At 40.2% G+C, this 19,663-nt stretch overlaps 1 non-coding gene across 1 annotated transcript; it reads right to left on the reverse strand.

Moving 5' to 3' along the window:
* Positions 1–18,638: 18,638 nt before the first annotated feature.
* On the reverse strand, positions 18,639–18,745 carry LOC125925005 (U6 spliceosomal RNA). The gene has a single exon (XR_007458661.1). It is a non-coding gene; the product is annotated as a U6 spliceosomal RNA (small nuclear RNA).
* Positions 18,746–19,663: the final 918 nt, after the last annotated feature.

The raw sequence follows: 19,663 nt of genomic DNA on the forward strand, positions 1-19,663 counted from the left end.
TGTTCATTTGGACTAAGGAGGGTTGTGAGAAATTTGATTACTCATTGATGAGGTCATTCCGTCCTCACAATGACTTGGTGAGATGTGTACTAGGTAACTATTCTCAGGTTGAGGTAACCAAGGCACGGGAGAGTAAATAGGTGACAAATGGCACCCGGCCAATTCACTGTTGTAGCCAGGATACCATTCCAGGCAGTGTGGCTGCACAGCCCAGTCACTCCTCAAACCACACAACACTGACTTACAGATCATAAACGAGGTATGTGAAGTTCCGGAAATATTCAAATGCCAAAAAAGGAATATTTATTATGTTATCAATGTGTAAAAAATAAAAACATACTGATTAAAAAGTTTTCTTTCCCTTGGGCTGAAAGGAGAAAATAAAAGGTTGTCCAATTTGAGAAAATAATAATGCCCTTAAGGTACGCTAAACAACATTATGCTTTTTTTTTCATTCCCTAAAAGAAAGGCCCAAGTACATGAAATTGATGACATTTCCAGACTCTTTACATTTTTGCTTCCTCATGTCATTTCAAAGGATGACTTCTAACTTGATGACTTTTCCCATTAGCTCTGGGCCACTCAGCTGGCTTTTTCTGACAAAGGTCCACAGATAAATCATGTGTGGCTGACATGATTTCCTTGAAGTTCTCAGTGGTCTAATCTGCCTTGATGTGGCTCCTTTCATGGTTTCATGTGGCATTTGTGGTACATGAGTGGGCATAAGGCCAGCACGGTCATATTGCAGCCACTTGTTGTCTCTTCAAAATGAAGATTGTGTTTAAATGAAAAATTGCGTTCCAGGCACAAATTATTTCTCTTTGAAGCTCTATCTCCTAACATGACATTTAAAGGTTTTGTGGAGAGGGGTGCCTGAGTGGCTCAGTTGGTTAAGCCTCTGACTTTGGCTCAGGTCATGATCTTGTGGTTCATGAGTTCGAGCCCTGTGTTGAGCTCTGTGCTGACAGCTCAGAGCCTGGAGCCTGCCTTGGATTTTATGTCTCCCTCTCCTTCTGCCCCTCCCCTTCTCACGCTCTCTCTCTCAAAAATAAATAAACATTAAAAATAAAGGTTTTGCGGAGAGAAATAATTTGTACTTTTACATATTCATCAATGTTAATTTTGCACTTCAATTTACTGTGAGGAAGGAGAAATTCAGACCATCCTCCTTTCTTCAATACAATCCTTATTAAAATTCCAATGACATTTTTCACAGAAATAAAACAAACAGTCCTAAAATTTGTATGGAGCTATAAAAGACCCCAAATAGCTAAAACAATTTTTTAAATATTTATTTATTTTTGAGAATGAGAGAGAGAGCATGAGCAGGGGAGGGTCAGAAAGAGTGGGAGACAGAGGATTCGAAGGAGGCTCAAACTCACCAACCGTGAGATCATGACCTGATCATGATCTGAGCTGAAGTTTGACATTTAACCGACTGAGCCACCCAGGCACCCATCTCAAGCAGTCTTAAAAAGAACAAAGTGGGAGATCTCACATTCTCTGACTCCAAGTTCTATCACGAAGCTATAGTAACTAAAGCAGTGTCACACTGGCATAAAAATAGACACATAGATCAGTGGAATACGGTCAAAAGCCCAGAAATAAATCCATGCATTTATGGTCAACTAATTTTTTTTTCTAATTTTTTGAAATGTTTATTTATTTTTGAAGGAGAGAGAGAGAGAGACAGAGCATGAGTGGGGGAGGGGCAGAGAAAGAGAGAGGGAGACACAGAATCAGAAGCAGGCTCCAGGCTCTGAGCCAGTAGCACACAGCCTGACGTGGGGCTCGAACTCATGAGCTATGAGATCATGACCTGAGCAGTCAGTGCTGATTCTTGAGTTTTATGTACATATTTCTGTAACGAAGTAATATATTTATGACACTTAAAAAGAAAAGAAATAACTACTAGGATTATGGTCATTTATGAGAGCCATATTTTGAAAGGTTCAATAACCACATGATATATTTTTTTAAGTTTATTTATTGATTTTGAGGGATGCAGACAGAGGGGGAGGGCAGAGAGAGAGAAAGAGAATCCCAAGCTGGCTGTCAGTGCGGAGCCCAACGTGCAGCTCAATCTCACAAACCGTGAGATCATGACCAGAGAGGAGATTTAGATTTGGATGCTTAACCAACTGAACCACCCAGGCACCCCACCAAGGGTATCTTTAAATAGGATAATGATCTGTGAGAGGAGGGCACAGTTCTTAAAACAATAGCATGGTGTCTTACTACATTCTGGCTACTGTAACAGAAATACCACGAATTGGGTGATTTATAAACAGCAAACATTTATTTTTCACAGTCCTGGAGGTTGGGGGTTCAATATGATGGCACTGGCAGATAAGGTGTCAATTGGGGACCCTCTTTCTCATAGGCGGCATCTTTTGACTGTGTCTTTACGTGGTGGAAGGAGGAAGAGAGCTTTCTTAGGCCTCTTTTTTAAGAGACTAATTTCTTATAAAAAGCTCTGCTCTCTTGACCTAACCTACTCCCAAAGGTACAACCGCATAACCTCTTGGGCATTATGATTTCAACGTATGAATTTGAGAAGAGACATAAAGATTCCATTCAACATTCTACAAAACCATCATTGAAGTCAAAAGACAAGCCAAAAGCTGACAAAGGATTATCATCTAGAAGACATAAAGAACACTTCTAAGTCAATTGTGAGTTCCAAATCCAAATTTTTTTAAATGAGCAGAAGATTTGGGCAGATACATCATAAAAATAAAAAAGATATTTGAAAGGTTAGAAGGCTCGTGGAAAGAGGCTCAACATCATTAGTCAGCAGATAAATGCAAATAAAAACACTGCTTAAATAAAATGTCGCTACCAACCATTAGAATAGCTAAAATAAAAAATACTGATGACACCAAGTGGTGCCAAGAATTTGAAGCAATAGAATTCTCTACATTTTGGGGAAAATGTAAAATCATACAGCTGCTTTGGAAGACAGTCTAGCTGTGTCTTATAAAGTTAAATAGACGCTTATTATATGTCTCAGCAATTGCATTTCTAGGTGTTTACCAAAGAGAGTTGAAAACATATGATCACACAATGACTTCTACGTAAATTTCCACAGGAATGTTTTTCATAATAATAAAAAAACTAGAAACAACCCACATGTCTAACAGCTAGTGGGAAGATAAATATTGTGGTACATCCATACTATGGAATACTACATAGAAATAAACAGGAGCAAGCTACTGATACATATACAGAATAACATTGATGAATCTCAAAATAATTATGCTGAATGAAAAAAGCCAGGCATGAAAGAGTACTTACTTTGTAATTTCTTATATTGAAGCAAAATGAATCCCCAGTTACAGAAAACAGATAAATGGCTGCCTGGGCCAGGGTGGAGAGATTGACTGAGATCAGGCACCAGGAAACTTCCTTGGGTAATGTATTTATTCTATATCTTGATCTTGATGGTGATTATGTAAGTGCAGATATTTATCAAAATTTATTCAACTGTACACTAAAGAGTATGCATCTTGTGTGTAAATTATACTTCAATAGAGCTGATTCAAATAAAAACAATAGCCTGGGAACAAATAAAAATGCAAATGGTTATCTTGGAAGAGATAGAAGGTTTCAGGCAAAAGAATCCTTTTTATGTAATGTTTGATTGACTACCATGTGTTGGATAAGTATTCAACTCGTTCTGTGGCTCCTCAGATGATAAATAAGAAGAAGAACTGTCTTAGGAGAACATAAGTAAAATATTCTGAAAACTGGAAACTTTTGAGTTGGATATTTGAGAACTTTTCAAATTTTCTGAGTTGATAAAATGCAAAAGTCCTCTAACGTGAAAAGTTTTGACATCGTATTGACTTAATATAATTAATCGCATTACAACTTCCTTTGATAACATTGATGTTTTGTGATTTCCCTTGAAATACCTGAATTATGAAGCCAGAAATTAAAATTGCATTAAAATATGCATTAGAATGGGAAAATAATGGACCATGTTCCATCCTTGGCTCTGTGCTGGACTAGATATATGAACTTGAAATGAGTGGCCTTCATGCAACTTCTTTTGTAAGTTGTAAAATCAAAGTACATGTTAAACTTCTAGGTCCCTCCAGCTCTTAAATCCCTCTACTAATTGCCCTAATTAAAGACTGGGATTTTATATTTGACCCTAAAAGGATTTGTGGAACCATAAGAGGGCAGCATTCCATTTACACAATTTCTTACACAATTTTCTATAAATGCTCAGTACACTAAAATTACAGGACTTTGACAACAAAAGACAACTGATAAAAAGATTCTGTCACAATGAGAGGGATTCCTATGTTTTGAATCAGTGCTCCAATTGTTAGCTATGTTATCTGCCTTACAAGTTCATCATCTGACAAGGACAGAAGGCCATGGAAGCTTGCTCAGTTCAAGGTTACAATAATAAATTCCAGATTTACAGACTGAACACTGTCTTCTCTTTGTGCTGTCCTGGATCATCATCTCCTGGTCACTGATCTTAACCCGGGGATTGGAAGTTCCTTTTTTCTCTCACATCGGCATTCAGTTCATCCTTCTATACAACGTTGAAGTACCTTCTCATTCTCTTAGGAAATCGCCTCCATCTTCTATAGTTAGAGGAAAAGAATGTTTAATCATTGGGAAAGAAAGATCCAAACACTGGGAAATTGGGGAAACTACCAGTTACCAGCTATGTCCATGCCCAAAGGACAATCTGTCATCCTGTTGGCTTCCATGTGTATCTGAAAGAATGCATTTGATTTGCTTCAAGTCACTACCTTCATTATACTAATTTGAGTATATAGTGGCTCATGGTAATGGACTAAATACAAACAAACAAACAACACAACGAATCATAAAGCTTCTATTTGACATAGAGAAACTTGCTTGGGCAGGCAAAATAATCCATGAGATAACACAGCAGAATTTACAAGTTGGGGGAATCTAGAAATGCTATATAAATCTGCACCTTGAAATGCTATATAAATCTGCACCTTGCTACAGGACCAGAGCAGTCATGCCTACAAATGAAAAAAATGTCATTTGATTACAAATGCTTTTCTAATTATACTCTGACTCCATTTTAATATGTAAAATCTATTTTGATGTAGTGTTAGGATGTTAATAAATGTAAATTGCTTTTATCCTGACCTTCTGTTTTATTGTTTCTCCTCAGCTTTTATTACAGAATTGTTATTGCTATGGAAATGTTAACTTCCTGTTTGTATTTTTGGAACCCTGAAGGGCATGGAAGTTGGCCAGTTTAGGCTTTATTAGGTAGCTACTGAGAGAAAAATGTCTGCAGCACTTTTGTTCTGTTTTGCTGCAGTTCACTAAATGAAAATCTGCCCATTAAAAGTAAAGTTTGTGGTCAGTGCCTCAGAAATGTCTCCCTTTTCTCCCAGTAACAAACCATAAACCTTCAGCTCATTTAGGTTAATTCTGAAGATCTGCAATTGCTGCTTCTAAACAAATATGAACTTAAATCTAACCGTTCCCAAAATGTACATGTCTCTCTGGAATACTGGATGATAGCAGTAGTTAAAATTGGATGACTTTTCCGGATGTGTTTGATCATGTCTGCCTCCCACTGGAGGAAGATTACAGTGAAGAGTTGAGTTCTTGGCTTTTGAGTTCATAAACTCGATTCTGTGAGTTTACTTAAATTTTAGCTCTGATACTACCTCATAAACAGGAATGTCGCTTTACTAATTACTAAGGGAGATACTGAGAACAGTAAGAATGAACAACTAGCTCTCTATTCACAGTCTTTCCTCAGAACAAGGCAATTACAAAACTGAATTAGTGATAGAAAGCTGTTTGATGAGATAGCAGTAAAGGGAACTGAATGCCCTTGAAGGAATTCGCATCTTAATTAAAGGAAGATACACCTCTCTCTAGTGATTGGAACATAGTATGTCGGTCTCCTCTTTTGGATGATTACAGGATAATTATTAGAAGAAATTTGTGCTTTCTTTTTTCTCCTTCTGTAGTGCTCGCATTTGTTCTAACTAACATCCCCTTTATTTCACCAAATAGGTCATTTTATGTATATTGCATGGACAAAATAGACAATCTTTGCTCCATGGAGCTTTAATTTAAATGATGAAAACAGACAATTAAATGTGGTACGTAATATTTTATGTGGTTAAAAAACAACATTGGGAATAAAAATAAAGAAGAGTAAGGAGGGAGACAGCAATGAGGGAATTATTGTTTTAAATAGCATGGTCTAGAAAGGCCTCTCTAAAAACATGACATTGAAGGAAAAGACTGATTTAAGTGAAGGGCAGGCCATATGGGTATGTGGGCAGGAGGGCTCCAGGCAGAATAATTTACAGTGCAAAGTCCCCCCAAATGGGACAGTGTTGTGTGGATTTGAGAAACCAGAAGGAAGTCAGTACATCTGGACAAGAGAATACAGGGGGAGTGGTTTAAGATGAGATATGGATGGAACAAGGTCATGATGAAGAATTTGGAGTGTATTATGAGTTAAATAGGAAATACCTGGAAGGTTTGGAAGAGAGATATGACACAACCTGATTTGTGCTTTAAAGGGTCTCTCTGACTATTGCATGAAAAATAAACTAAAAATATGTGGTAGGCAATTTCTCAGATGCACCCAATGATTCTTGCCTCCTTCATGCTCTTATATAATCTCTTCCCCTTGAGTGTGGGCAGGATCTGTGACTTGAATTAACCAATAGAATATGATAAATATGATGGGAAAATTGCTTCCATGATTAGATTATATGAAATTGTAACTTCCATCTGGCTAGCAGACTATCTAGTGGCTTCTTGACTTACACACTTTGATGAAGAAAGAAACCATGTTGGAGAAGTCCATGTGGCAAAGGAGGGTGGATGAGGGTGGCCTCTGACTAGCAACCACATAAGAATTGAGGCCCTCTGTCCAACATCCCCTGAGGAACTGAACCTTGTCTATAGTCACGTGAGCTTGAAAGTGAATCTTTTCCCAGTCGTATCTTCAGATGAGACCTTTGCCCTGGATCACCTTGACTGCAGTTTTATTGGATTCCCTGAAGCAGAGGACCTGATGAGCTCTGTCCAGACTCCTGACCCACGGAAACTATTAAATAATAAATGTAGGTTGTTTTAAGTCAGTACAAACTGTGGTGATTTGTTATCCATCAACAGATAACTAATAAAGGAGATAAAGATAAAAGCTGGGAGAACATTTAGGTGAGAGGCACCAGTAACCTGGAATAGGGCTAGTGTAGTAGGGAAGAAGATCGATTCAGAATGCAGAGCTCATAGTTTTGCTGATGTTTCAAACGTGAACTATAAGAGAAAAAGAGGAGTCCAGGCTAATGCCAAGCTTTTTAGCCAGAGCAATTCAAGTTCCTGTTCACTGACCTAAGGAAAACTAGAAGAAAAGTTTTTTGTTTTTGTTTTGTTTTGTTTCGTTTTTGTTAAGTTTATCTTATATTTGACCTTTGGGGGGGGGGGCGGTGAAGAGGGTACATGTTGGAAATAAAAGTTTTAGCTTAAATGTGCCAAGTTTGAGATGTTTGTTAGACATTTCCAAGTAGATGTTAAATCTAGAGTCAAAGGGAAGGCCCAGGGGCGCCTGGGTGGCGCAGTCGGTTAAGTGTCCGACTTCAGCCAGGTCACAATCTCGCGGTCTGTGGGTTCGAGCCCCGCGTCGGGCTCTGGGCTGATGGCTCGGAGCCTGGAGCCTGTTTCCGATTCTGTGTCTCCCTCTCTCTCTGCCCCTCCCCCGTTCATGCTCTGTCTCTGTCCCAAAAATAAATTAAAAAAAAAATTGTTTAAAAAAAAAAGGGAAGGCCCAGGTTGGGTACACAAATTCAGAAGTTATGCAACTCATTCTCACATTCTCCTTGGGAAATAGTAAAGAAGGAAAACCCTGGAAAGTAAAGAAGAAAGTAAAGCATGAAAATAGCTTTTTACTTAATTCCCTGAGGGTCATGGATTGAGTAAAACCAGGAGAAGCTACAGAGAAGGGCTCAGAATCCATTACTGAAAGTCTCTGGTTTCTTCCAGTTCATGAGTGGGCTGGGTGGGAAATGAAGATAAACAAATAAATGAAAGGTAAAGTCAAAAATTTAGTTATAAGCCCAACATAATTCTTTCCATTCAAGAAAATATGGCCACAAAGTAATAAATTAAAAGTTTCAAGTCTCCAATCAGGTGCCATTTTGTGAGGAGGGGTTAGGAAACAGACACACAAATAGTATTAACAAAAGAAGTGTGGGGTGCCTGGGTGGCTCTGTCAGTTAAGCCTCCAACTCTTGGTTTCGTCCCAGGTGATGATTTCACAGTTGGAGTGTGAGCCTTGTGTGGGGTTCTGCACTGACAGCATGTAGCCTGCTTGGGATTTTCTTTCTGCCCCCTATCCCCATCTCTCTATCTCTATCTCAAAACAAATAAATGAACTTAAAAAAACAAAACAAAACAAAACAAAACAAAAACAGGTGGTATCTGAGTTGCTAAGTTTCAGTAGAAACTGTACTTTAAATTTTGAATTGGGATCATTGCCCATTCCCCGGAGGGTACGAGCCTCTCTTGTGATACTGGGCAGGGACAGCAGGGTGCAGCCCCCAGTCAGCCACCTCATCATGAGGGTAAATAACCCCTCCACTGACAACCTATCTGTACGCATACGACCATTCTGCTTTTCACCTTCAGTACAGTATTTAATCAATGACATAAGATATTCGACACTGTATTATAAAATAGGCTTTGTGTTAGATGATTTTGCCCAACTGTAAGCATTGTAATGTAATGTAAGTAGTAGGAGCACATTTAAGGTTGGCTAGGCTAAGCAAGCTATGGTGTTCAGCAGGTTAGGTGTATCAAGCGCATTTTCAAGGGGTGCCTGACCGGCTGAGTCGTTAGGGCATGTGCCTCTTGATTTCAGGCTTGTGAGTTCAAGCCCCATGTTGCGCACAGAGCTTACTTTAAAAAATAAAAAGAAAGAAAAAGCATTTTCGACTTAACAGTATTTTCAACTTACTATGGCCTTTTGGGGATGTAACCCCATCATAAGTCAAGGAAGATTCATTCATTTAATTTGACCAGTTCTTGAGCTAATAAGGGGATGAGCTGGGAGTGGGGGTGGGAGGCAGTAAAGTAGGAACTCATCCTAAGATAAGAGAGGCTGGAAGTCTGGTTTCAGACGGCAGTGTGAGACAGAAGTATCTGAAAGCTGGTGACCGTCCCCTCTAGGAGTTTTTATCCTAACATGTGGGTGATACTCTGACATTACTGAATAAGGCACCAACAGCTTCCCTGGAACGTGTTATATTTCTCTGGCAGAAGTCACTAGGAGGTGGGGAACCTGGGTGGCTCAGTCAGTTAAGCATCTGACTTCAGCTCAGGTCACGATCTCATGGTTCGTGGGTTCCAGCCCCGCATTGGGCTCTGTGCTGACAGCTCGGAGCCTGGGGCCTGCTTCGGATTCCGTGTCTCCCTCCCTCTCTGCCCCTCCCCTGCTCACGCTCTCTTTCTGTCTCTCAAAAAATGAGTAAACATTAAAAAAAAAAAGAAAGAAGTCACTAGGAGGTGAGGCAAGGACACATACATATGAAATCATTCCAGGACAATTTGTGAAATGTGCTTTCTGTTTTGCGAAACAATATTGCACAATAATTAGCATATTAACAAGGTGTCTACAGTTTCCATGTCACTTTAAAGGAATGCTGCCTGGTCCTCTATCACTCAGAGCATTTCAATGTTTTTGTTTACTTTCACCCGTATTCCTGAGGCACCTCACATACAAACAACTTCAGGAATATCTAATGGGCATATACTAGTTCATTTAATTCTTATAATAACTCCACTAAGCAAGATCTATTTTTTAATAGATGAAATTGAGGTACAAAGAGGTTAAGTAAACTGGGATTAAACAATTAGCAAGTGCTACTACTGAAACGTTCAACCGAGGAGATCTGACTCCATTGTTCTCACTACAATATTGCAATGGACTGAATGTTTGGGTCCTCCCAAATCCCCATGTTGAAGCCTTCACCCCAAATGTCACGGTATTAGGAGATAAAGCCTTTGGGAGCTAACTGGTCTTTGATGAGATCATGGAGGTGGAGCTTCTAGGATTAGTGTCCCTTATAAGAAGGGGAAGAGACCCCAGAGCTTGCTGTCTCTGCCATGAGAGGACACAGCAAGAAAGTGACATCTGCAAACCAGGAAGGGAGCCCTTAGCAGAACTCAACCCTGATGGCACCAGCTTGGACTCCCAGTTTCCAGAACTGGGAGAAATAAATTCTTGTTAAGCCACCCAGTCTATGGCATTTTGTTACAGCACCCAAGCAGATGAAACCAATTATATTCTACTACTTCTGAAGGTCAGCTGGGCAGTTGTTTGAAATTAAGTTCTATCAAAAATTATTGTGTCCACAGCACCAGCTCCCAACACTTTTTTGTATATAGGAAAAGCCAAATGAAAATTACTACTTAGGATAGTCTTAAAAGAGAAAAACCATCCTAAATGGATACAGTGCAATTGAGGACTTTGGTTTGGTAATGGGCAAAGAAACTGATATTGACGGTCCTTATCTATAGAAGGTATATTTTTCTTATACTATTTGGAACTATCTATTGTGTCACTCAAGGTCCTATCAAGAAATTAGGCTAAATTGAGGGAGGTATAGTAAAGCATCATTTACCCTAATGTGCAGCACCCTGATATTTTTACCAGTCCTAGGCCTCCTAAAATGAGGAGATGGCATGACTAATGGAACTCAGAAGAGAGTTAGACCTTGTGAGAAGCTGTGACTTTCAGTAGAGAAACCCAACCATCCAGAGGGGAACCTGCAAGGAGGGGTGTACTCCATGCTGATCAGCATCCCCAGGATGGGGTTGGGGTTTGCAGGTGAGGGATGGGTAGATAGCAGACACATCTTTTTTTCCCCTTTAGTTTGCCTGTCAGAGGCCCTACCAAGTTTAAAATGTGTGTCCCAGTCCTACAGAATAAAGGGGCTACACTCAACCTAATACGTACACAACTCCCCCTTTCCCAGTGAAGGTTCAACATGTCTAGAGTTGACTTTAGGTCAAGATATTTCTAATGGCAGTGGAAGTAGGAAAAGTAGCAGGCAGAGACAGTGCTAACCTGGCTTGATCTTTGGCCACTACAGATTTCAGGCTCCATGCAAACCATGCAAATGTCAAAGAAGTAGTAAGGACTATGAAGAGAGGGGGTTCTAGGTCCAATGACTTGAGTGCAAGCCATCCCTGTGACAAGTATTATCTTTGTGATCACTGGTCAAGTTGCTTAATCTCTTTGTCAGTTTCTTTACCTATAAAATGAGCATAATTTTAGTACTTACTTATAAAATTATTGGGAGAATGAAAAAATATGTATGTGAAACAACATATGCAGAGAGCCACAGTGCTTTCTGATAAGCTCCCAGAGACATAAGAACAAAAGAACTTAGTTAAACCTGAATTAGAATTCCAGAAAAAGGAGGGGCACCTGCGTGGCCCAATGGGTTAAGCACCTGGCTCTCAGTTTCAGCTCAGGTCATGATCTCATGGTTTAGAGATGATCTCGCAGTTTTGTGAGTTCGAGCTCTGCATTGAGCTCTGTGCTAACAGTGCAGTGTCTGCTTGGGATTCTCTCCCCCCCCCCCTTTCCCTTTCTCTCTGCCCTCCTTTGCTCATTTTGTCTTTGTCTCTCTCACTTGATCTTAGCCAAAAGGCCAAGAAGTAATGTCTTTTTCTGTCCCAAAATAAATAAATAAATTTAAAAGAAAGAAGGAAAGAGAAAAAGGCACAAACATATATTGAGAGTCCGCTATGCTTCAAACATTACTAAATGTTTAACATATACTATCTCACTCAATTCTTTGAACACCAGCTATCAAATAGATGTTGATATTACTATTTTACAGTAAGAAAACTGAGGCTCAGAGACATCAAACAATTTGCTCTAGATCACACATCATATAAGTAGGAAGGTCAGGATTTATACTAAAGCAATATGAATCTCAATCCAATGTATTTTGTTTGTCTCCCCCCACCCCCACCACATCACCAATCCTGCCTAGTGCTGCATCAGGAGTACAGAAAAATCGCGTCTCTCATTTCAGAGTTCTCCTGGGCATGAAGAAGACGGCCACCACCTGCCTCTGTGTCTCTGTGTGGTACCAAGAAAAAACCCTGGAAGCCCCAGAGCCCTCTGCTAGGTAGCAGCCAGGGCTGTGGCATCTCTGCCCAAGCTTCTCCCTGCTGGATTCAATATGAAAGGGTGTTCTGTCTCGAGTTTCAAAGTCCAACACCACCAATACTCCTTCTCATGTGGCAGCAAAAGTACAACAGGGATCTCTGCCTTCCCACCTCAGTGCAATGAAGCCCCACACCGCAAAGCTTAGGAACCCATGGGAAACCCGTCATCACCATGCTTCACCAAATGCCATTTGTTTCCAGACAGGAAACGAAGTAAACAGCCCTTTGATTTGTTGCTTCTCAACTTCTAAAGAAATCTAGCCTGAGAATCTAGTTCAGCTGGGTCTAACACACCCAGAGTGGATGGGTGGTAGATCAGGAGGGTAAACATTTGGTTTTATTTTGGTTTGGTGAATGTGAGTTCCTCCAGATGAATGAGGCATGAGTTCTATAAAGGAGGGCCATTTTGCTAAGTGCAATAGTGACATGTTGTGTTAGGGAACTCAGAGCAGAAGCATCAGTCAATAATGGTGCTATTGGCTAGGCAGGATGGCACCTTTAGGCATGCCCAGAACCAATATCGAACAGGTTACATCCTTATACGCGTCAGATCTTAGTCAGGCATAACTATTATTTGCCCTTACGTCCATGTATGAAGAGTTTTGGCCAGCCCATTTTCGTAGCTTTTCCTCTCCCACAGGGATGTGAAATTTTCTGATTGTTTTCCTCAGTTTTCGAATGGTAGTGAGTGGGCTCAGCAAAATCGAGAAGCTCATGGATATAAGGACTCTATCTGGCCCTCACCATGGAATTCATCACGTGTGGCATAAAGGATATAATCAGTAAACTTTTGTTAAATGAGTAAGCTAATCACCCCTGTGACCTCGCTTCTCATCCAAACTGACAGGTTACTAAGGGCTTTACATTTGGTTCCAGACTAGCTTGTGTGGTAGATATAAATAGTCCCCAAACATATCAATGATTTAAAACAACAAAGGCTTATTTCAGATGAGCTGGGGGCTCAGCACCATACTACCCTCACTTAAGGACCTCAGTGAATGGGGAGGCTACCATCTGGAATGCTGATGTTACTTGGAAGCAGACAATGAGACTCGCAATGGCTCTTTTTTTAATAGATTTTTATTTTTTTAATGTTTACTTATTTTTGAGAGACAGAGACAGAGCATGAGCAGGGGAGGGGCAGAGAGAGAGAAAGAGAGAGACAGAATCTGAAGCAGGCTCCAGGTTCTGAGCTGTCAGCCCAGAGCCCAATGCAGGGCTTGAACTCACCAGCCACGAGATCATGACCTGAGCCGAAGTCGGACGCTTAACTGACTGAGCCACCCAGGTGCCCCAACAATGGCTCTTAAAGACTTCTCCCAGAAGCAACAAATGCCAGTTATGCTCATATTTCATTGGCTAAAGTCAGTCACTTGCACTCTAAAAGAGATGAGAAAGTTCAGTCTTACCTACAAGGAGAAGAGAATGACAATATTTATAATGTCTCTATGACTGTCATCTGAGTGTTAGTTCACTTAAACCTTTTCAGCCAGAATGCAGACACTATTTTTGTCCCACTCTAAGGATCCCACTGAGGATCTTGAGGCTTAGCATGATCAACTGAGCTGATCAAGGAAATCAGACAGTGGAGCCTGAACTCAACTTCAATCATTTAACCAACCTGTTGAATGTTACTATTATCTGGCAAGTTCTATATGGAATGACAGTGAAGTCACAAGGGTGTGAGTCTAGGACAGAGTCTGTGCTTGAAATCACTATGCAAGCCTCATAGATCTGTGCCCATGCAGGCGGTGCCTCTGCTCTCTGATTTATCCTCTCTCTTTACTGGAAGAACTTACTATTCCTTGAGCAGGGTGATAGCTGCTTATTTAAGGCGTCACATGCCGGCCATCATCTCGTCCATGGCTATTTTTAAAAGCTAACCAACAACAGCAAATTTCCTTATTTGCCGATGGTAGATAATACTCATGGAAATTATTATGAAATTCATATTTACAACAAAACTATTATTTCCATAACAAATTCTAGTAGCTCAGACATCAGAAGATTGAAAATTCAATCTGTGGCTCACATTTTTCTTTCCACATAGACAAAGAAAAATATTTCCCAAATGCTGAGATTAGGCTGTGGACTTAGCTTGTTGAGGATAAAACGTCAGTTGGCTAGTGACCTACAGACAGTTTCTGTGAAATAAAATGAGCTCACTAAAAATAAATCATTGGTCTAAAGCACCATCACAAAACTTGGACATGATCAGAGGACACTATCAAGTGACTCTTTAGGTAATTTAGCAGAGTGGGCATAATGGCCATAAAAACACTCTTGCCAGCTTGCGTAAATAAAGGAATTTATCATAAGGACCTGAGTGGCTCAAAAAATCAAAAGAAAAGCAAATTACCATACCTCTGGAAGGAATGGAAACAGCACAGCTCTGGGGATCGGGTGAACCACCATCAGAATTCATCAGTTCAGGGGTGCCTGGGTGGCTCAGTTAGTTAAGGGTCTGACTCTTGGTTTCGGCCTGAACTCATGGTTCGTGGGTTCGAGCCCCACATTGGGCTCTGGGCTGGCAGTGCGGAGCCTACTTAGGATTCTCTCTCTCTCCCTCTCTCTCTGCTCCTACCCCACTTGCACTGTCTCTGTCCCTCTCAAAATAAATAAACAAACTTAAAAATTAAAAAAAAAAAAAAAAAAGAGTTCATCAGTTCAAACATCCTTCTCCTGAAGGGTAGTCTCTGTCCTGCACATTCTGATTCCCAGGGTCCCGAAGAAAGCTTCAGAAAGGCATAGCACGGGTTATATGCTTACTGTTAACAGTGTCTGGCAGATGTTAGCAGCTCAATAAATTGTTGTTGAGTGAGTGAATAAATGAATGACCAAGTTCTCTGGGCCTGCAAGAAATAACACCATCCTTTTAATTATTTTTTCCTTGTTATAATTTTTTTTTTCAACGTTTTTTAATTTTTTTTTTTTTATTTTTAGGACAGAGAGAGACAGAGCATGAACGGGGGAGGGACAGAGAGAGAGGGAGACACAGAATCGGAAGCAGGCTCCAGGCTCCGAGCCATCAGCCCAGAGCCTGACGCGGGGCTCGAACTCACGGACCGCGAGATCGTGACCTGGCTGAAGTCGGACGCTTAACCGACTGCGCCACCCAGGCGCCCCGACACCATCCTTAATTATCCAACCCAGTAATTTCTAGATGTCATTTTATGGTAGCTTAGGGTTTTATTAGTGCCATTAAAAGGGACTCTGGCATTCTCAATGCTAAGATAATTACTTAATTAAAATATGGCCCCGACATTTGTAATACCATGGTTCCCAAACAAAATCCCGCTTTGTATCTCAGGTTCTTAATGTTCTATCTATCAAACAAAACACCTTTACTTACAATCATTCATGTTTTTTCATTTTTTAAAATCAGACATACTATTTAACTTCAAGTCTGAGCCTCTGAGCAGCCTGAAATAATAGCTGGCACTGTTTGAACAAATACTTTATGCTAGTCTATCAGCAAATACTTTTTTTTTTTTAATTTTTTTTTCAACGTTTTTTATTTATTGTTGGGACAGAGAGAGACAGAGCATGAACGGGGGAGGGGCAGAGAGAGAGGGAGACACAGAATCGGAAACAGGCTCCAGGCTCCGAGCCATCAGCCCAGAGCCTGACGCGGGGCTCGAACTCACGGACCGCGAGATCGTGACCTGGCTGAAGTCGCACGCTTAACCGACTGCGCCACCCAGGCGCCCCTATCAGCAAATACTTTATCAGTTTTAGTCTTGTATGTAATATATGATTTAACCCCCAAATGACTGCAAGTATTATTGTTATATTCATTGTAAAATGAGTCAACTAAGGCATAGAGTGGCTACTTAATTTGATGCAGGTCACACAGCAGAGCAGAAATTTGAATCCAGGGAGTTGATCTCTTAGCCCTTATCCCATGCCAATTCCCAGGACTGCCACTCCGGTTAGGTGTCATGGGAGTCAGATGCAAGAAAGTGGCTATGCAAGTTTCGCTTTCCTTTCTATTTCTTTTCGTTTTTTTTTTTCTTTTGGTTTCTTTTGCTTTTTTTTTTTTTTCCTTTGAGGATAAATTCGATTTGAAGGGACTAATAATTCAAACCAGACCTGTACATCAGAATAATTCAAAGAAGTATTTCCAGGTATGTTCGCCAAGTCTAGCCCTAGAGATTCTGATTTGCTGTGCCAGGGCAAGTAGACACCTGTGTGTACGTAAAAGCTGCTTATGTAACTCGACACAGACTCCTGAGGAACAGCCACTGCACCAGGGTTCGTTAGATGCCCAAAGAAGTGCAGAAATGACATCGTTACCTCCAACGACCTGGAGGAATCTAGGAAATCTAAGTGATGTTAGAAAGTTGATAAACAGGGGCACCTGGGTGGCTTAGTCGGTTAAGTGTCTCTTGATTTCGGCTCAGCATGATCTCATGGTTCCTGGGATCGAGCCCCTCGGTGCTGTTGGGATTCTCTCTCTCCCTCTCTCTCTGCTCCTCCTCTCTCTCTCTCTCTCTCTCTCTCTCTCAAAGTAAATAAACTTAAAAAAAAGTTGACTAACAAAAAGCATACCACAACTCCAAAAACGATTGTGAATCCAGTCTAGGTGGGAAGAAAACTTTACAGCAGAAATGTGGTACAGCACACTATGGTATACAGCATACCGCTATGAAATTAGAAGCGTTTATAGAGGAGGCAACTGCCAATGGTCCTGTGTGGCCCCTTTTCCCGTGTTAGGGCATGCCTTTGTATTCATGAGAGGATAGGGTGGAGTGGAGCAAAATAATAAAACTCCAGATGAAAAAAACACTGAAAGTATATTGTGGTTAGAGTCAAATAGCCTCAGTCATTTAAAAATGGAGCCATCTCCTCCAAGAAAGAGCAGTGGGAAATAACTCCATACCTTTTATTCATTTCTAATGCTTTGCAGTCTCCAGGCAAGCTCTCGCTCTTCTGCAGAAGGGTTTAACGGACTTAAAAAGAAATGCGAGGAGTCATTTCAAAGGATCAGTGTGCTACAACGTGCTCATACTAATTTTGAAGTCTCTCTGCATTACTTCATATGAATTATTTAAAATAATCCACCCCCCTTTAACACGATGACTCATGTCTCTGTCAGTCTCTATGTGGTATTCTTTTTTGTTGTTGCTATAGTCAGAAGACAACTTTGTGGCTTTCTGCTTTGTTTGTACTTGTGAGAAAGGCAAAGGAAGTTTTTCAAACATGTTAATGGCTGCTTGTTTACATAGTCAATTTTTTCAAATAGACTAATTTCATGCCCTCTTCCTTGTTGTGAGTTTCCATGTGTAATCAACAGACACTAAGTACTTTATTAGGATGTACCGAATTTTTTCCATAGCCCTGGGGCCATCTTACACTCTGTTTTTTTCATTAGAACTTCACACATGGTGTTTTCCATAAACTCTTACTTCCTAGGATCTGGTCTTTTTCCATTTAACTCAGGTTTGTCCCTGATTTGCTTTTAGATTATATAACTGTTGCCAAATAAGACATGGTTTTGTAAAACCATCACCACCTCTCCTGATGTTGAATTAATATTTTAGTTTACCCACCCAGGAGAAATATCAACAGTTACCCATTTGAGTGACAAAATTAAAAATTTTTTCATCCAGTCTTGGACTGGAAAGAATAACCTATTTTACTATTCACTTGCCTGACCTGACATTGATTTTCCATTCCCATGACAATGATCCTACAATCAACAAATATCAGTTGAATGCCTATAATTCAGAAAGCAAAGGATTGTGCCAGAGCCTGACTATGAGATCCATTAATAACTCCCCACACCTTCTTTTCCTGTTTTGAAGATGATGTTGAAGGCTGACCCAGCAACCACACCCTTTATCACCTCCCTGCTTCACACATACACCTCCTCCTAGCGGACAGAATCTGCCATGTCATATGGAGACTGCAAATGACAGGTATATATATTATATATATATATATGTATATAGGTATATATATTATATATGTATGTATATATAATATATGTAATATATTTAAATTATACAAATATATACTTATATTTATATACAGGTAGATATAGATATAGATATAGATATAGATTTTTTTTTTTTTTTTTTTTTTTTTTTTTTACCCCCAGCTTTCCTTGCATTTGGAGCACGAACATGCAGCCCGCCATGACCACTGGGATCCGAAGGGAACTCTACTGAGACAGGGGTGAGAAATGGAGGAAGCAAGGCAAGAAGAGCATAGTTCTTCTCTTTAATAAAAAGGATTTGGAGAACAGTTGTCCCTTTCAGCCTTTTTATGTACAATTGCTTAAAATACTATGCCAAATGACTTGGCTGCCATCTTGCAATCACGAGGGCAAAAAGCTTAAGAACAAAACCCAATATTCTGAAGAAGATGGAACAGAAGGTAGAAGATCTTGAGACTTCAATGATTTTTTTTTTTTAAATATGGAAGGCTTCATGAATTTGTGTGTCATCCTTGTACAGGGGCCATGCTAATCTTCTCTGTATCATTCAAATTTTGATATCTGTGCTGCTGAAGCAAGCACTCCAATGACATTTTAAGCCATTGAACTAAACCCTTGCCTCTGTATTTTATATTATGTGGAACAACTATTGTACTTCTTATCAAATCCATCTTTAATTGGGTAGTCTATTTTGCAACTGAAGGCTAATATGTAAGGTAATTAGCCAACTAATAGACCTCCTTATTATTCTTCCTTCAAAACTCAACTGAGACATTAATGCCCTCCAAAACTTCCCTCAAAAGCATCTTTGACAACCGCCCCCCCCCCCCCCCCCCCCCCCCCCCCATCCTCTTCCAAGTGGAACAAAGCAAATTTTAGCTTCGATTCCCGTTACCCTGGCATACAGACACTTATTTTCCTACAAACAACTTAGGTTCTCAAAGCCACCTCTCATCTAATAGCCCTCAAATCCAATGCAATAGTGTCTAGTTGATATGACCACTTGCCCCAACTGTGGGTGGCAGGCGAGTTAAGTTCCTTTACTAAGAGGGGGACTTTGCTCACACCTGGAGGGGCAATAATAGTAGTTTAAAGTTCAGAAACAGAGGAAATTCTATGCTGCATTATATTTAAGTCATCAGTGTCCCAGTCTCTTCCTCAAGGTCCTAAATATCTTAAATGAATGTATTGTGCCTTTTTTCTTTCTTTCATCTCAATTCCTCCAGTGCCCTGCAGATAGGTTAGGAGCCTAGCACAATAGCTCCTCAATAACTCTGTTAAAACGGACCAATAATTAAAGAACTTAAATGTTAAAGCTCAGTAACACTTTAGATATCCTCTAATGTAAACTCTTAATTTTACAGGTACTGAGATCTGGAGAGTTTACACAACTTCTCCAGTATGTAAAGTAAGAGCAAAGCCAGAACTACCACCTAGGCCTACAGTCTCTTAATCCAGCGCTCTTTCTATTCTACCAGAAGCTGGATACATTTGTAATCT

Source organism: Panthera uncia, chromosome F2, assembly GCF_023721935.1.
Source record: "Panthera uncia isolate 11264 chromosome F2, Puncia_PCG_1.0, whole genome shotgun sequence".
Taxonomy (NCBI): domain Eukaryota; kingdom Metazoa; phylum Chordata; class Mammalia; order Carnivora; family Felidae; genus Panthera; species Panthera uncia.